This window comes from Lutra lutra, chromosome 18 (genome assembly GCF_902655055.1).
Source record: "Lutra lutra chromosome 18, mLutLut1.2, whole genome shotgun sequence".
Classification (NCBI taxonomy): Eukaryota; Metazoa; Chordata; class Mammalia; order Carnivora; family Mustelidae; genus Lutra; species Lutra lutra.
In genome coordinates, this window is record NC_062295.1 from 5,725,085 (window position 1) to 5,738,924 (window position 13,840).

The following is a 13,840-nucleotide window of genomic DNA, read 5'->3' on the forward strand; positions in this document are numbered from 1 at the left end:
TCAACAGTGTGAACGCACTTAACGCCGCTAAACTGTACACTTAGGGTTGTTAAAGTATAAATTTTATGTTATGTATATTCTGCTCCAGTTAAAACAGTGTACTGTATCTGTGCATTGCCTCCATCAAAAAGTAAAGATGAGGGGCACCTGGGTGGCTCAGTGGGTTAAGCCTCTGCCTTCGGCTCAGGTCATGATCTCAGGGTCCTGGGATCGAGCCCCGCATCGGGCTCTCTGCTCAGCAGGGAGCCTGCTTCTCCCTCTCTCTCTCTGTCTGCCTCTGCCTACCTGTGATCTCTGTCTGTCAAATAAATAAATAAAATCTTTAAAAAAAAATAAAGATGATATAATACATGTTCCATTTCCATTTAATTCTGGGGGCCACTAGAACGGTAGCATTGATCTCTGATAATTTCATGCAGACTCGACAAGCAGCTGCAGAGGTCCTCACTCCAGTATCTCAGCGGCTTGTTGAACATGGGTATAAATAGATTATTCCCGCCAATGCCTTGCCCATCTCCCTGTAGCTTCTTCTGACGCTCAAGTCCTCGTAATGAGTAACCTGTCTTTATCCCAGCAGAACTGCCTTTGCTATGATTTCAATGCCAGAGAAATGACTGTATTGAACAAATTTAACAGAGCTGTAGTCCCTAGGAAATGTGTGTTTTTCTCCTTCATGTTTGTTATAAAGTTTGCAGATCATTGTCTCTCTGGTTACTTAAGCTCTCCTGCCAACTCCGAGATTCCTCTGTGATTTGCTGTTTCAATGTCCTCTTACCCTGGTCCCTGTTCTCTCGGGGGTGCACTCACTACTTGATTTTGTCCAGCTGTGTGTCAACATGTTGGAATTGGCCGCCACATGAACCATTTGGGTTAGGATACGCTCATCACACCATGGGGTTCATACCTCCCCTTCCCCACCCGCTCCAGCTCACCACGCTTAGTGCATCCAACTCCTGACTGGCTTTCCCCCTCTCACTTTGCCCCAGGGCCACAATCCATTGTCAGCAGCCAGGAGACATTGGTTTGAAGTCATTTTCTGTCTGAATTCCCTTGGTGGCTTCTCTTTGCTCTTGGCACCACACCCAGACTCCGCCCCATGATGACTAAGGCTCTGCTCTATGCTGCTCCCCGCCTTGCCAGTCTCCGGCTCTAGCCACAGTGGCCCTATTCAAAGACAGAACGTGGGTACATTTTCCACTCTTTCACCACAGTTTGTATCCTAAACCTTGGCCAGTGTAACTTTGGCTGTTCCTCAGAGGGAAGGCAGAGGAGGATGTGCCTGGCTTTAGAGAAATTAATTTCCAGTGCTGGAAAAATAAGAGCTCTCATTCCTCACTAATTACGAGAACAGAAGTAGCAGCAGTTTTTATAAGAAGGGCAATGCGTATGCACTTATTAATTAATTTGTTCATTGATTCAGTGCATTTTGAGCCCTTTGCTACACCCATGTTCTATATCTCCAGTGAGGAGTTAGGTAATTAAGTGATGGCTTTATTATTGTTCATATTTCCTAATAATTATGTATGTTAAATATTTCACAGTAAATACATTTTAAAAATCATACTGGTGATCTTGGGCTAATTAATGGGGATGATTTGAGTAATTACCTGCCTGGAGATTGTACGAATAGGACTGTCCTTACTGATTAATCTATGTGTCATCGTCTTTCTGCTGAGGTCAGTCTTTTTGGTGGCCTAAAATAGTCCTCGAGGGCACTAGAGTTTAGGATAATGTAGTAAGCATTACTGGAACTTCCACTGAAGGGGAAGCATCTGCTTTTGCGTCTGTGGCCAGAGAGATCAGGCTTGGATATGGACAACCATGTGTTTTTAAGGGGAAGAAGAAATGATTGGATTCTTCCTAGGCTTTTGGTGTCTGGTGAATGGCAGGGGTGGTTATATGTCTCTGTGGTGGGATGCCGAAGGTCCTTTCTGGAAGCCATGGTGTACCAATGGAGCCTGGTGTACCAATGCTCTGTGGATTTTGTGGAACGTCGTCCTTGTGGTTGGATACTGTAGCTGTTATAACATTGAGAACTTCTAGCTCAGAATTGATCTACCTACTCGGGTCTTCCATTCTTGCAGAACATAGTGTCAAGCGAGGGCACCGTAAAACCATATTAACTAAAGGTCCCAGCACTGATTATGTCGGGTTTCTCAACTCATTTTTCACATTCAGTTTAGTGTTTAGTAGCTCGGGTTTTTAATGAAGATTTTCTTTCATAAAATGGAAAGTCCAGTGCTGATTGTGCTGTATCATCTACTGTGCCACAGCAGTATTTGATTTCTCTAGCAGATGGAAGCCGCTTACATACACAGAGAGGTCACCAGCAGCTTAATCAGTGTTGGTTTTAGGCCATTGCTTTGCAATTGATTAATTTTGATGTCGAGCTGATAATTGATAACTGAATTGATTATTTAAAAATAATTCCTGTTTGAGCATGACAATGAGGAGCTTGAAATGTATCCACTGTGAAAGCGCCTCCTGGCCTACCAGCCAGGTTGCAAATGGGGGAAAATTGGTTTTGAATTGAGTATCTGAGTGTGTTTACTTTGTTATTAAAATGATTTAAAATGGAAGTTTTGGGGGTGGCAGTAAATAGAAAATGTCACTCTGCTCATTTCAAGGAACAAGGTTTGAGGAATTGATTGAGTAATCAATTTGGTTATGAGCAGAATTTCAAACATAGAAATAATTTGCTGACACCCCCCGAGGGGGTAGCCCACTGAATGTTCCATTCCGTCTAACCTCTGGACTCCAGAGGAGAAGAATTGTAACACCTCCCAACCTTGATTTATGGGAAACAGCTGTCTCCTGCGTGTGTCACTGTGACAAAATGTTTCACCATCTTGGGTGAATCTCATTCCTTGCGGAGGGGCCACATGTTCAAGCAGGTGGGAGGATGAATGGGTGCAAGCTGAGAAGAGGGAGAGAAAACCTAATCAGGGGAGTCCTCTATGCTATCAGAAGCTGAAGATTAAATGTAAGAAAAAAAAGAAATACAAACACCTCAAGAAAGAATAGGTACCAATCTCTCGATTTGCTATAGACTAACAAGTCTAGACTGTGTAACTACTTCTCCATGGCCAGACATATTTCCTGATTACCTTTCTCTGAACTTGTATGATAAATCAGTTCATTAACTAAGATAGGCAATAAATAACTTTTTTCATTGTTTATTTTGAATCAGCTTAATTTTAAGTCTAGTCTCCTATCCTATCTCCGTCAGGCAAAGTATTCACTTTCAACTGTCTCATAGTCCTCCCTTTTCCTAGGCATGTGCAAGGGTCTGGAGGTACAGGTGGCCCTACTAAGAAGGCACTACGAATGGGTCATGGATCACCATTAGGTGTAGTGGTTACCACAGTGACACCAGCTATCCGATGCCCGTGGTTTCTTTTGCTTGGTGTTTTCTCAGTTATTTCTCGATCATTCTGATCAGTGTGGCTCTGGAGTGAAGCTTGAAACCCCTGGCCCTTGGTGTCCAGCCCACCTGGGAGCACCGTGCTTCCACCTTGTTCTCGAGTGTAGAGATGTCTGCTCCGTTCGCCAACTTTAGAGCTCCTTCTCCCCACCCGGTTGTCTCTCCAAGGCACTCTTCTCTCTCCTGCTCACCTTTCAGGTCTCCTGCTCTGATACCTCCCATGGGCTTCTGCTCCCAAGGTCATTCACATACCCACAAAACTTAGACAAGTGAGTGATTGAGGCAGAGCTGGTATTACACACTCAAGACCTGTGGGGACTTTATGACCAGGAGGGCATAATTCAAGTTTAAAGGTGATCAGACACAACTAAATAAAACACAATGTGTAAGGTCAAATGGGTCACTTAAATTATTACTTGACTTAGACTTAACTAAAGGGAAGAAAAAAAAATATTACTTTTATAGCTTTGCATTGCCTTGTGCCATGAAATGGAGTTGGGGTCAGTGATGGTGGAGGGAAGACGGGGGAAAAAATATGGGAAGAAAAACATATGACTACTTGAACAAATTATCCTGCTGTGTATACCTTCAAGAGGAAAAAGAAAGTATGAATTTGCATAATCAACTAACCTCTTACTTGAAGAGACTGATTGTTTCCTATAGTTGATTTCAGTGGAACCAGCTATAGAAATTTGAGCTCCATGCAATGGCTAACTGACTTCAGTGCCCATGTGAGAAAGTGAGGGCATTTTGAAGGTGATGATAGATGTCTGCAAGTCGAGGTTCAAGGACTAGAGCCCACCAGGTCTCCAGAGCTTACTTACCCTAAGTGAAATGAGGTTTCTACCAATGTAGTAGGACAGATAGGTGCCCTGTAACTCTCATTGTGGAAAATGAGCGTAGAGTGAGTATAAAATATACATCATGATCTAGTCCTTCTCTCTCCTTCTCCCTCCCTCTTTTTTGCTTTCTCCTATCTATCTATCTATCTATCTATCTATCTATCTATTTATATCTTTTCTCAATAATGTGCCAATCTCTTAATTCAGATTAGGAAACATTGAAGATAAAATAAGTATTAGATTTCATTGTAAACATTCTATATAAAGTCCATATCTGAAATGGAGGGTGTGTCTGTGTGTGTGTGCATGCACGCTTACATCCCAGATCAGATCAAGAGGCATTTACAAACTTAGATGCTTCCAAGGCCAGGCCCATAAGGCAAAACAGCAAACCCACTTGCCCAGTCAGTCACATCTGATCTCAAGGACAATTGGGAGCAGTACAGATTGCAGAGAACTCATCACGAGCCCGTCATCGTCTCTGTGAAAATGTCACTCTTACATTGCTGGATCACATCTAATATTTCCCAAAAAACTACACTCCCAGGTTTTCATTAGAAATCTGGTTTTTAAATATTGACAAATCTTCATGGCAAATGGGACCCAAAAAAATGTATTGATTCAATGAAATGCATCTTCAGGCTATTTGCTGTCTACAGATCTGAAACATCTGCATCACACACTCACCACCTCTGCATTCCAAGTACATACACGGAGATTGATACAGAGCAGGTGTTCAGTAGAATGTCTGTGGAATCAATAAATGAACACATGCATGTAAATATTTAAAGATATTTTCCCCCCAAGTTTTCCTATCAGGGAGGACACGTTTCTGTCCTCCGTGCAAATCTAGAATTAGTGGAGATCATGCATAGAGGTGTTCTCCATCATCAAAAATAGTAAGGAAGATGGATCCCCTATTTTTCTTAACAAAGTGTGTCTAGTACTTCTCCTGAGCAGAGTGACCAGCTCTTCTGGTTTGCCTGGGGCTGCCCTTTTTTAGCACTGAAAGATCTGCGTCTCAGGAGGTCCCCGGCCAGCCAGAACAGCTGCCCACTCTCCTGTCCATCCCGATGGAGATTTTACCAGTCGGTGGCTGTGTGGTTATTTTCTTGCCACTTGCAGGTAGCCAGCTCTGGGGATCTCTCCGTCACTGTTGGTTTAATGGTATGGTTTGGCATTGCTTCTCCCCAAACTGCTTGGCCATTATGCATCTTACTGTGACTACCTATGGGCTATTTTAACAGGTGCCTTGCCACCTGCCCGGTGCTGCAGATGATTCCACAATTTAGCTAATGCATTTTAATTATTTAGGCGACATTTTGCCTTTTGCAGTTTTAGAAATCAACCAGGGGCTCAGTTAGGCAGTTTCTCTGTGTGATGTGTAAATAGATAACCAATGGTCAACACTCAGAGTCCAGCAAGAGATCATTTTTTCCCCTTCTCCCCTAAAGTAGGAGATGTGTTTTAATATTAATTCCTCCTTTATCCATATATCAATAATTGAGCACTGCATCAATTAATATGCCGGGCAAATTGCATTCCCCATCCTCTCGCTCATGATGTATTTCAGTAATGGAGATAATTTTCAAGATAAAGTATACAATTTAAAATGGATTAAAAAGAACAACTAATAAAGGAGAATTGATTCAGGGAAGAAAAAAATTTGGATAATTTCAGGAAATCTTAACTGTGCATCCAAGCCTGTGGATTTTTGTAGGGAGAGCCTGTCGAAATGATCAAGTTTTATGCACACTACAAAATTGCCCAGGTCTGCAATTGCAAAGGATCATGGAAAAGGAAGAGAAAACACACACACACACACACACACACACACACACACACACACAGACACGCACACCCCCAAATCTGGTCTCCTAATGAGGGCATATGTATAATCTCCAAATCTCCATCTGTAGGTTAGGAAGGCTAAACATTTGTGTTAGCAAGTCTTTTTGAGGCTTTCCATTTGCTGGGTTTAGCTGTGGGGTCTGGTTTTGTTTTTCATTTGCCGAATTGGCACAGAAGCCTCAGTGCCCCCCCCCCCCCACCATCCACCTCCCGTCCCCCTCCCCCCACCCCCCACCCCCGCCCCCAGCCCCTTTCCTTCCCGGCCCCGGTGCACACCCGGGGCTGAGAGCCTGCAGGGGGAGGCGGTGGCGGCCCCAGCACCGAGATGGACAGCGGCAGCTGCAGCGGGCGGCAGGCAGCCCGGGAGCCCGCAATGACAGGGCCGGGTCGGTAGATGGCTGTAGACAAGTGTGCTGAGCCCTGTGGTATAAACAGCAATGAGTCTGGGGAGGCCTTGACCGGACTGGATGCTGCTTTTATCTGAAGTACATTTAAAGAGATAAAGGGGAAGCCGGTTGCTGCACATGTTCCTTTCACTGCGGCTGGAGCTTTACTTTGAGTTTCAAAAAAAAAAAAAAAAAAAAGAGAGAGAGAGAGAGATCGAGAGAGAGAGAATTATCAGATGCCGGCCTCCCAGAGTCACCGGCTCTGTGCAGACGCGCTTGCCTCGAGAGGACCGGCCGCCTTCCTGTAAATTCCACCAGTGGGGACTTCCGTGAACCTCCCAGCGGCCGCCAGGGAATGGTGTAGTGCCCGCCTGTTCGTGATCACACCGTCGCCACTCTCACTCACACTCCAAGTACCACCGGGCTCTGCTCTCGCACCGGTGCTGGCTGCCTACCCTGTCCGGATTCGCTCATTAAGCAGCCACACCAAGAATTTGTTACCTAAGCAGCCTTGACAGGAAAGAGAGGAAAGGCAAGAGTTCGGAAGGAAAGAGGGAGAGAGGGAGAGAGAGAGAGAGAGACTGAGAGAGAGGGAGAGAGAGAGAGAGGGAGAGAGAGAGGCAGTCTGAAGCAAGTCACATCACACAGTGCCACTGAAGGAATGCTGTCCTCATAAACTCATAACCAAGCACGCCAAACCTTGTGTAAGGAAAGAAGAGGGGCTCTGAGGACTTGACAGGAAAAAGGCAAGATTTTCTACCCACTGGTTTCAGTTTTTCTTCCAGATACTCTTGGTGAAGTAAGGAGACTTCTGTTTGCTGACAGAGAGCCCTTGATTTCTCTTTCAAGATGATGATGTATTTGTGGGTAGGTAGTCTCTCTCTCTCTCTCTCTCTCCCTCTCTCTCTCTCTCTTTCTCCCCCCCCTTTTCTCTCTTTCTGTCTGATTAATAAATTGACTTTGGGGATAAAGATTGCAGCCCAGAGTAATCGCATTTCGTGTGAGGTGATTATACTTGTGACAGAATCATCTCCCAGTGCTATAGTACATGCGCTCGCATTTCCAGTGGGAGTTTGGGCAAGACCTGGTTCATTAGCATGAAGCTGCAATTTTATTTTCAGTTGCAAAAAGGAAACAACAACAACAAAAAATGTGCGGGAGGGGGTAATGCATGGCTTTCTCTTTTCTTGAAACACTGCGATGGTGAATTCAGGGAGGGGGAAGAAAAAGAGAGAAAGAAAGAAAAGAAAGAAAAGGTCTGGAAAACCTGGTGCAGGCATGAAACAAATTCTGCATCACTTGTAGGTGTGTGGGATTTTATCTAATTACCGAGAACGAGCTGCTCTGAGTCGTTGCGTTTTTTTTTGTTTGTTTTGTCCTGTTTTGTCTTGTTTTCTCTCACAAGTGACTACTTACCTGTCATTTCGGGGCCGAGTGTCGTAGATGAGAGCAGTGCGTTGCGTTTGCCTTAGCCAGGTGTGTGTTGCCATGTGTGTATTGTACAAGATGGGTTTTTTAAAAAGGTGGATTTCCCTGTATTTGTCTAGGCTTGCTGAGAGGCTCCTTGTCACCATTTGTGTGTGTGTGTGCGTGTGTATGTGTTTCAGGAGATGGCATTCACATACAAACATTGAAGTGGAAACCAGTAGTTATGAATTACAATTTTTACTGTTGAAGCAATTTAGAAAAATAGCAACCTGGCACAGAAAAGCTCAGAAAAATTCCTTAATCATGTTTTGGGGACAAATACACGTCCTGGTTTAGTTTGGCCACTGAAGAACTGTGGGCTGTTATCAGCAGAGGAACCAATCTCCTGTGCGCGATGGGTGTCCCCCTCTTCCATGGGAGGGAGGCATGTGCCACGTCAAACTCTGTCTTTTCCATCAGCATCATCATCAGTGCTGGTTTCCGCTGTTCAGCATACTTAGAAAAACCCCTTTTTATTCTCCTCCCTCCAATTACTTTTCTAGCTCAACTCAGATCCAAGAACTTGCCTTTGCTGGAAGAAGAAAGCCTCTTTGTCGACTTCTTTGTTAATCAAGTCGTTCTGTGACCTCTGCTGGTGTCTCAGCCTGCCTCCCCCTCAGTGAGCTTTGTGATTTCGACTTTTTTTTTTTCCCCTCCCCTCTTCCCTCCTCTTTTCTTGTGGACATTTTCCTTTGTAGTGACTTTAGCTTCATTTCCACCTGGTTTATTTTTGTACAATGCAATACAATGGCTTCTGCCAGTTGGGGACAGACTGTCTCTATTATCATTTTGTTTTCATTTTAGGGCAAGTTTCCTCTTCAAACTTGCCTGTCCCAAAAGACTTGTTTACAAAACTACTGAATAGCATAGACTTAGCGTGAATGTAACAGAGATCGTTTTACCTAAAGACACCAGAATTCTCATACCATTTAATTGGGACGGCAGAGGCTGAAACGATTAAAATTTCGAATGTTTACAAAATGTTGATTTTTTTTTTTTAAGCACTAGGAAAATTTGTCACATGAGATCATCATATCAGTTATTAAAGAAATTAGTATTCTGGTATTTCAGGAAAAGGAGTCTATTTTGGTTTTTGTTTTGTGGGTAGATTCTGGCTAGTTGTAAACAAATTTCAGTTCCACTGTGGTGAGTAATGGTTTGCTGGTCACACTTTTTCTCTGAGTTGCTAAGTGGTGGTGTTGATTCTATTTATTAAGTTTGGTGGCTCACACGCACATGTCTGCAGTCCCACACAGGGGAAAAAGCATTGCCAGCCTGGGCCCTCTCCTAGGTCCTAAAATCTGGCTAACCCGATTCCTGGTAATTAGTCCATCTGTGACTTTTAAGACATGAGCGCCACCGCCCCCCCATTCCTGCTTTCCTCTTTCGCACCGATGCTTTTTTGTGCTACGTTCTTATTAACTGCATTTATCAAATTGAAAAATGTCTACTACCTTCCTGCCCTGTGCTCCAGTATTCTATTTCCATCTTTAATTCAGAATTTTTTGGTCTGCATTCAAAAAATGGCAGAGACTTGAGATGGGAACAGCTGGATCCATGCTGCTTAAGGAGATACGAATTAGCCTAGTGTGTGGCATTAACGCTTTGGGTTTGGACGGTTTTTCCTTCCTCCTCTTTCCTTCCTTTCTAATGCAGAGGCTCTGCCCTTGCCTCCTAGTCTGTAAATACAGATACTCTCAGTGTGGCTGATAGCTCTGTCTTAGAGCTTGTGTTGCTCGAGGAAAATGAGTCTCAGCTATACCCGTGTATGAAAATATGAAAACAGCGTTCGCTGCTCTCTCATGGATATCACAATGAAAACGAAGGGACATGGAGACACAGCGAAGCAGATACCACGTCCGGTCTATTCCTGTCATTGTTCCCTAAATGTGTTAAGTAGTCTCTGAACATGCACCTGTGCTCAGAGCACACAATTTCAGCGAGTCTGTGCTCACTGGGATCGGAACCTTCTCCTTGGGAGCTGTGGGATCCAGTGGGGTAGAATCCTCTTTCTTTTCCTCTATCCCCAATCAGTCACTTTTGTGTTTGGGGACTGTCTTCTCAGGATGTGAATGGAATGCTCCAGAAGAGCAGTGACAAAAAGCTCAGCTTAGCTCCCTTACGCCAGTGGGGTAATGCGATCGCAGTCGTGCAGCACTGAGGTCTAAAGCCCCTTCCAACATTTGTACAGCCTTTCCTTAAATTTCTTTAACAAGTTCTTTCCTATTAAAAAAAGAATGAAGTTTGGTAGTTTCTGCTGTGCTCCGTTTCCCCAGCATGAGGACAAGTTGGTGTATGGGGAAAAGAAAGTTGGGTTCTCGGGCACCGTTAGGCTAACCTCTGAGCAGTTCTGATTCACCAAACTTGGGGACCCTAGAAGAGGGAACAGCTTTCCCTGGGGACTTCCAGAGAGAGCAGGGAGGTCACTTATACTGAAAGCGGAATCTGTGCGGGGTTCCAGGCAACACATTCTCTAGAGTGAGATAAAGCCTCTCGGCCAGTACAGCCCCCAGCCCCACTGTGCTAATTCACCTGCTCGGGGATTAGTCTTTCTTGGGATTCAGAGAAGCTGTGTCTTCCCAGGGCTGGCAGAACAAGCTGGCCTTGCCACTTGCTCATGGCATTTGGAGATAAGGTCCCATCTACCCTAGTCCTCAGGTCCGGGACCAAAGGGGCCCCAAATGAAACTACACTGTGATGGGTATTTCGCTTTCGAATTTGTTTGTTTTACTTTTTCCTCTTAAAATAGAGGACCATTTCCATTTTATTATTTCTACTCACGTTTTCTCGTTTATGTACCAAGAGCTCTTCCTCTGTTCTTTTTACTTGTAGTTAAAATACTGCCATTTGTATATAAGCTTTCAATCAATTCATCATATGATTCTCCACATCCTTTTATTTTTTATTTTTTTTTTAAAGATTTTATTTATTTATTTGACAGAGAGAGATCACAAGTAGACGGAGAGGCAGGCAGAGAGAGAGAGGGAAGCAGGCTTCCCGCTGAGCAGAGAGCCCGATGTGGGACTCGATCCCAGGACCCTGAGATCATGACCTGAGCCGAAGGCAGCAGCTTAACCCACTGAGCCACCCAGGCGCCCCTCTCCACATCCTTTTATAAACCGAGTTTTGTACATAGGTGTTTGATCTCAGAGAATCTTGGAGTGATGTTGAATAGGCAGGGGAGGGAACCAGGAACCCCAGTAGTGACACCCCTACTTTTGACAATGCAGTTCAATCACTAAAAAGGAAAAAAAAAATGAAGGAGCCAACAAAAATGCATCTACAGGATCCTGGGAGTCTAGAATCCCCTACAGTGCGCTACCCATGGCAAGATCTCCGCCAGCCGGAACATTCTTTTCTCAGACTGCTCTTAGCAAACTTTGGAAGTAGCTGAACTGTCAGCCAGCCTCCCCCATTCCCCCCACCCCATGCCAGGCATTTGGGGGAACCTCCTCTGAACTGCCCACTCTCTTTCCTGAATGCCTAAAGCTTTTTCTGTACTTTGCTCCATATTCTAGCAACTGGTTACAAACCAGTTATAGAATGCTGGATTTATAAATTTTGTATAGACTCAAGTTTATGCATAAATTATAGATACAGACTCAGGTTGTTTTATGTTCTGGGGTCATCAAACCAATTTAATTTAAACCTCTTTAGGGCAGAACAACATCTTTCCCTCTTATTTTAACAATTTTTCTTGCCGCTTTATTTCCAACAAAGCACGTGCCCCTTGTAGTAAAAGCGGACAACAAGAAGAAAACAAATAGCACTAGCTCTTGTAGCACCTAAGATATGTACCTAAATATTAACTCTAATTTCTTGTGTTGTTCTAACACACACATAAGCGCATGCACATTTATTTTCCCAATTTGGAAGCAACATTGATTATAAGGACTATAAGGCATTGCATTGATTTATTAGGAGGACTTGTTGTTTGTTTCTGTGTGTGTGTGTGTGTGTGTGTGGGTGTGTGTGTAGCTGCAGAAATGCCATCACACCAACAGGCCTTATAATTGTAAAACACATCTTAAGTTCAGGTACATTAACATGTGAAGAAGGGAAAAAGAAAGCCTCTGAGAGGGAATATTCTGTTTGAAAAAAACCAGATCACACTGTTGTAGAACTTACTGTTTTGTAACCTGATTTCATCACTTACCATTTGGTGCCATTAGATATTTTCCACAGCAACATCTTTCATGTTTGCCTGGTTGGCGTTCCTGTGTATGGCTTCTCCACAGTTTAACCCATTCTTTAATTGCCGGTTGCTTCTGTTTGTATAAATCTTTCCCAGGACCTAGCATGGTGCTAATATACACATGAAGTATTCGCTCGCTCAGTCTGTTGATTATTTATGAAGCCTTTATTGAGCACAGACTGTATGCTAGTCATTACGCTGCACCTTCGGGAATATATAGGGAAGCAGAGGCTCTGCTCAGAATTCGGAAGAGCCGGAAATGGCAGGTTGATGGTGGACATTAATCACCTGTTGCCTGCAGTTCTCGGATTTGCTATCTGTTCCTGACTCTGATACACACTCTCCTTTGCCAAATCTAACTTTAGGATGGCTGCCTTTTTCGCTGTGATTCCTCAGCTCTGCTTTGGAGGCCTGAGTATGCTGTTTTTCCCTGTATTTGTTGGCCCATCAGTCGGATGGTTTCTTTTTGTGGGAACTGGTGCTAGAGATTTCTGGTGGCAACCAAAGAAAACATGTTTTTGTTGCTGTTGCTGTTGTGGGGAGAAAGGTTTCTGTGCTTTATCCCGATGCTGAGAATTTCTACGTTTTCTACGACTGGACTGCTTTGTAGCAAAATACCTCAGGAATACAAAGATGATTCCTTTTCCCCCAAAGAATTCTGATCCAGAAATTCATTTCTATTGACCTGGCGAGTTTTTTTGGCACCTGTAGTGGCCACCATATGTCTTAGTGAGGGGCCCGGAAAAATGGACCCAGTAGACACTGATTACTGTGATGAAGAATCCCATCCTTACTCGTCTCTTATCTTTCTTGACTATAATTTATACTGAAATCCCCGCCTTTGTCTCTGTATCCCCAGGGACAGCCCAGCTCTCCCAACACAGTCGCATTCTCTCAAACATTTCAACCACCATTCTCTTCCTCCCAACCCGGCCCACCTCTTCTTCACTCCAGCAGAGGAACACCTGTGATGTTGGTACAAGATATTTTTAAACATTTGGAAAGAGCTGGTTTCCCAGCATCTCTGTGTCCGAGGTACCCATTTGTTTAGATGCTCTTCAGATACAAGAAGGCCAGTTGGGATGAGCATCCTAACCTTCTGGGTGATGAGCGGGAAACTGGATGGACTGAAAGTTAATGAATGGGAGCTCATTTATGACTTAGATCTTCTCTCCCTCTGGCTTAACCATTCATGGTCTCTACTCACTGCAGACTCTCTCTGGCAGAGGGAGTAATACGTTATTTTCCGCTTGAGCACCCAGAAGCCATTGATGTAAATTGATCAGTACTTTTTTGTATTTTTCTGAAATTCTGTTTACATGCACATTCCTCTTTGTCTGCAAAGTGATTTGTATCATAAAGCCCCATCCATTTTTCTTTCCAATCTAATAATGACACTAAACTCATTGAATTCTTGCGTCTAAAGATTCTTGCAAAAATAATGGGTCGTCTATATAGGGCAGCAAAAACATGACGTTACATGAAAGGAAATAAAATAAAATGGGCCAATGCTTTCTCTCAGTAGGAAATTCTCAACCTGAGGCGTACATTCTTTCTGATATTGATCGATCGATCTAAAAGCAAAACCTGATGTGTATTGACAGAAAAGGGTTATAGAGGCTTTGTGTTTAAATTTTTTTTTAAAGATTTTATTTATTTATTTGACAGAGATCAC

At 43.7% G+C, this 13,840-nt stretch overlaps 1 protein-coding gene across 5 annotated transcripts in view; it reads left to right on the forward strand.

Moving 5' to 3' along the window:
• RBFOX1 (RNA binding fox-1 homolog 1) overlaps positions 1-13,840 on the forward strand; it is a 2,072,285-nt gene that overhangs the window by 1,513,315 nt on the left and 545,130 nt on the right. The window lies entirely within an intron of this gene.